The sequence below is a fragment of the Plecotus auritus genome, assembly GCF_963455305.1.
Source record: "Plecotus auritus genome assembly, chromosome: 15".
In the NCBI taxonomy this organism is placed as follows: Eukaryota; Metazoa; Chordata; class Mammalia; order Chiroptera; family Vespertilionidae; genus Plecotus; species Plecotus auritus.
The window spans coordinates 14,899,794-14,905,396 of NC_137781.1; positions in this window are offsets into that span (position 1 = coordinate 14,899,794).

Genomic DNA, 5,603 nt, shown 5'->3' on the forward strand with positions numbered 1-5,603 from the left:
AAAAAAAGAGACTTAAACACCAGTAGGTCTCAGGGGTGTGAGTAGGTTGGCTGGAGGCAGGATTTTATAAAGCTGAACTGATTTGAGAACCGAAGGCATCAGAGGGCTTCTCCCAGATACAGAACTAGGTTCATTTGTATCAGGCCTGGTCCCTGGGGGTGGGGAAGAGCAGGCTGGAGAGACCTCTGTATGGAAACAGAAAAGCCCTGGCCAGCACATCTCAGGCAGACACAGAACCCAAATCCCTCCCCAGGGCCTTGCCTGGCGCTCCTCTCTACCAAACCCTGGGAAGGACATAGTGTGCCCAGCTGCAGTGGGAACATCCCAGGCAAAGTCAGTAAAGAGTGAGGAAAGGGGGTTGTGCAGGTAGAGGCCCCAACTCAGGGCAGCAGGGTGAATGTTTCACTTTTTTGGTAATCCTCATCTGAGGATATTTTGCCACTGATTTTTAGACAGAGTGCAAGGGAAGGGGGAGAGTAAGAGAGAGATTGAGAGAGATATCAATGTGAGAGAAAACAAAAAATTAGATGCCTCCTACAAGGCCCCATAAGGGCTGGGATCAAACCTGCAAATTAGTACCACAAAGTCATGCAGTCTTTCTTTCAAGGCCTGGGGAAGCAATGCAAAATAAGCCAATATTGGTCAATGAGTGATTTTGTGGCATTATGCTGTCCCTCCTAAAGCACAGAAACGTTGGGATCCATGCCATATCTGTTAATTCTACAATGATAGATCACAATAGTGACTGAAAATCATCCCTGGAAGTGAATATAAGCAACACAAGTTAAAGGTACGAAAGAAAAAACACCTTTAATAAAGATCACAAACCAGAACAGAGGAAAGCGAGTGCTTTGCAGGCTGGTGAATTAGAACCTGAAATAATTCATCACAGCATAATGTGAGAAACACAGTGTCCCTGAAAGAGGCAGCACTTCTTAGTTGAAGATGGTTGCCCTGGAAGAATCCTGGGTCAGGTGCATTACTTAGTCAGAGAAAAAGGAATAAAGATCCTGTCAAGAGCTGGAGTAATCATAATGTTCTCAAGCACAAGTGAGGACACAAAATACATTTGCCCTGAGCCCACAGGGTTTGTGACTGATACACACTCTTCAGGTGAGCCAGGTTTTAAATGTGACATCTCTTCAGCCACAAATCATTCAGGTAGTAGATCTGGGCATCTTACCAAGTGCAACGCACCTCCTTCAAGCTTCACTTATATTGCAAACTTATGAGCAATGTAGAAGAGTGTATGTTCCATTAAAACGGGTTTAAATTCAGGAACAACAGTCGCAGAGTCTCCTCCATTGTTCTTATATTAAGTGAGAAAAATAAAACGTTCCCTCAACATTTAACACTTCTCTCCAGTATGAACTCTGAAATATTTAGTCAGGTGAGATTTTTGTCTAAAAGACTTCCCACATTCAGTACACTCATGTGGCTTCTCTCCAGTGTGAACTCTGCGGTGTACAGTGAGGTACACCTTTAGACGAAAAGACATTCCACATTCAATACACTCTATGGCTTTTTTCCACTGTGAACACTGTGGGGTTGTTCAAGGTAAGACTTATCACTGCAGGGCTTCCCACAATCACGGAACTAATATGGCTTGTCGCCATTATGAACTCTCAGGTGTCTAATAAGTTTAGACTTTTGGCTAAAAGACTTCACACATTTAGTACACTCATATGGCTTTTCTCCAGTGTAAACTCTGAGGTGTTTATTGAGTGTACTTCTGTCACTAAATAAATTCCCACATTCAGTACACTCATAGGGCTTCTCTCCAGTGTGAACTCTCTGGTGTACAGTGAGGTGAGCCCTTCGACGAAAGGACATCCCACATTCTCTACACTCATATGGCTTCTCTCCAGTGTGAATTCTCAAGATTTCTGTGAGGCGAAACCTTCGAGGAAAGGACATCCCACATTCAGTACATTCATATGGCTTCTCTCAAGTGTGAACTCTGTGGTGTACTGTAAGGTCAGACCTTTGATGAAAGGATATCCCACATTCTCTACAATCATATGGCTTCTCTGCAGTGTGAACTCTGAGGTGTCTATTGAGCTGAGCCCTTTCACGAAAGGACATTCCACATTCTCTACAATTAAACGGCTTTGTTCCAGTGTGAACTCTCTGGTGTTTAAACAATGCACTTTGTTCACTGCAGAATTTCCCACATTCTCCACACTCATGTGGCTTCTCTCCAGTGTGAATTCTGAGGTGACTAGTGAGCTGAGCCCTTTGACAAAAGGACATTCCACATTCTCTACAATTAAATGGCTTTGCTCCAGTGTGCACTCTCTGGTGTTTAAACAATGCAATTTGTTCACTGAAGAATTTCCCAAATTCTCTACAATCATATGGCTTCTCTGCAGTGTGAACTCTGAGGTGTCTAGTGAGCTAAGCCCTTTCAAGAAAGGACATTCCACATTCTCTACAATTAAACGGCTTTGTTCCAGTGTGAACTCTCTGGTGTTTAAACAATGCACTTTTTTCACTGAAGAATTTCCCACATTCAGTACACACATGTGGCTTCTCTCCAGTGTGAATTCTGAGGTGTCTAGTGAGCTGAGCCCTTAGACGAAAGGACATTCCACATTCTCTACAGTCATATGGCCTCTCTCCAGTGTGAACTCTCTGGTGTTTAATGACTGCAGGTCTTTCTCTGAAGAACTTCGCAGCTTCATTATACTCATACCACTTTTCTCCAGAGTGAACTCGCTTATGTTGAATGACTTTAAAGGTTTGTCTAAACACTTTCCTACTTCTGTTACACTCATAAATCAGTTCTCCAGAACACACACCCTGACACTGAACAACTTTCAAGTTGTGGCTGGCAGCGTTTTCACACTGGTGATGACTTTTTTCCATCAAGATATTCCTGTGCAATCTCACTGCCACAGTGTAGCTCCTCAGTGTTGAGAGTGGCCTGGTGTTGGGGAAGCTCTGAGTTGTATTGCAAGTCTTTGCTATAGAATTCTTCTGCTGAAAATATGCTGCATGAGATCCAGTCAGGTGCAAAATACCTTTTAACACAGAGAAACACTGTTTACACAGAAGTATCTTCTGGGTGCTTGAAGCTGTCTTAGAAGCCCTGACCTGCGACTCTCCTTTTATAGATACACTCTGATCAGAACAGACCTCATCACCATCGATTTTATGCCAACAACCTGAAAAGTGAGAAAAGGTAAGGAAATGAATGTTGAAGGTGGTGATAGGGGGAAGTCCCATTACAAAAATCTTACACATCACACATTGTTTCCATGCAATTGTCTGAAAATAAGAGATGTGCAGGAAGGATTACTAAGAGGCTCTTGTGATTTTCTGGGCTAATGAAGATCACAAAAAGCGATTTCTCAAGAGAAATATGACACAAACATGGAAAGCACCACATGGATTAGAATATGGATCTCCAGCTCATCCTTCAACTAATAGCGTTCAGCATGTCTTCTCTGCTGGAGACAGGAGCGAGCGGTGCAAGAGGTTGGTTCCTTCTTACAGCAAGTAAAATTCAATAAAGGAGTAGCTGGATTCAAGGACTACTTAACACGTATGTGCACGTCAGAACACATGTGCAAGTCAATGCTGCAGAATACTGCAGAGACACCAATGCAGAGAAACAGGTGATACAGAAGTGATTAGTTAGCACTGGGCCAGAGCAACACAGCTTGCTATAGTATTAAGGGAAGAAAATATTACAAACACTTGAATGGCGGCTTTACGGGAACAGTCCATGGTTCATGTAGATAATGACCATAACATGGCACAGGCTGTCACAAAGAACCTTTACCTAGAGAAAGAGGGCAGAAGTTGAAGCCATGCATGTGGACATGGTCAGCCTCCAATGAAGAGACAGTGCAAGCTGGGACCCATTAAGCTCACTGTACTTTTTGAGGTTATGGGTGTTAAGGATATTTGTGGAGTCCTTTGCTCAGGGCTCCCCATCCAGCTCATCCCTGGTAGCCACAGCACATTTGACAGGACAGTGGGGGAAATTAGATTAGCAGAGGCAATGTTCTGGCTGTGGGAGAGAGAAGCTACAGGTGACGAATAAAGGAAGAGAGGTCATCAACTCAGGACACTTGGAGAATGTGAAGGTCTTACCTACAGATGATACAAGTGCAAACACTTCCAGCATCACATCGCAGTACAGAAGTCTCTGAGCCTCATGAAGGAGCACCCACTCCTCCTGAGAAAAGGCAATGGCCATGTCCTCAAAGTTTACATTCTGTCATAATGGGGAGAGTACAGCCCATGATCAGATTCACTCCTAAAACTATAATTCTATCATATTCCCCACCCTCCACACCCATCTGCTCTTTCCACTCTTCACATCTGAGAACATACTACGCCTTCATCCCATGAATCCACTGCCTTATATTCCTGCTGATATTTTTCTTCCCACAAAAATTAAGGCAGTTGAGAAGAGAGAAGATACCTGAGGTCTGGAACCCCATGTATGTCACACTGCCTCTTATCAATAGATTGGGTGTCAAAAACATAGGTTAGAGAGGGATGTTGGCCATAAAGAGAGTATGAGTGATTTGATACTGGTATTCTCAGGAAATAGCCTTGGGGTCCCTCTGATTGTTCCTTTAAGACACCAAAAACATGGCATCACACTTCATCAGCTTGACCTTATTCCCAAGGTGTTGAAGCCATCACTTTTCATAATCTGCTGCACATAGTTTTTGAAAACACTTCTCTCACACAGCTTCACTCCCAGTGGCACAACTTCAAAGGTAATGCAAATTTGTCATGGTGTGGGGAAATTTTTTCCTAATCACCCTCTTTTCCAAAAATATAGGTCACCACCTCCATAATATATTTACTATTACCCTTCTTCCTTACCCATGCATTTGGAAATTTACAATCCTGGGTAACACTGATGAATGCTCTCTCATTCCCATCAACCCGTGTGTCAATACCAACAACAAAAGGCAGGTGGTTAGTTAAATGGCACCTGAGCTCTTTACCTAGAGTGTAGCACCCAAACCCCTCTCTTTACAGGCAATTACCCTAAAATTCACCTTATTGTTACATCCAGGCACCACCAGAAATAGGCTCTTCCTTCATTCTCTCTTATGTCATGGTGCTGTGGCCATGAATTCACATTCCCTCTCCAAGTGCGCCTCACTCTTTCCACCACACCTCTCTCACACCTGCACTTCCACAGCCCCGGCCCCCAAACTCATATCCTGGCCTTTTACTTATTACTCAGCATTTGTGGTCCAGAGGATGGTTGCCAAATGGAATCAGGATCAAGCACTGCCCAGACTCTGATAGTCCACACTCATAGAGGCAGCCTTGAGTCCTGCTATGTAGGCCTCTCTTCATGACTGTTTTTTTCCTTCAACCTCAACTATTAACAACAACAATCAGATCCCAGATATCCATACTCCACCTCCTGTGATGCTGCACTTGATGTCCCTTCACCAGTCACAGACAACATCCCTCACTTAACCTTCACTCAAGTCCCAGCCCAGATGGCCCTCTGCACCATGCCCAGGGAGTCTAAGGAGGAAAGCTCAAGCCTCTAAGCTAATCCACAAGTCTGACGGCAAATTCTCACAGCCAGGCCACACCAAGTGTCACAACAAAATCCT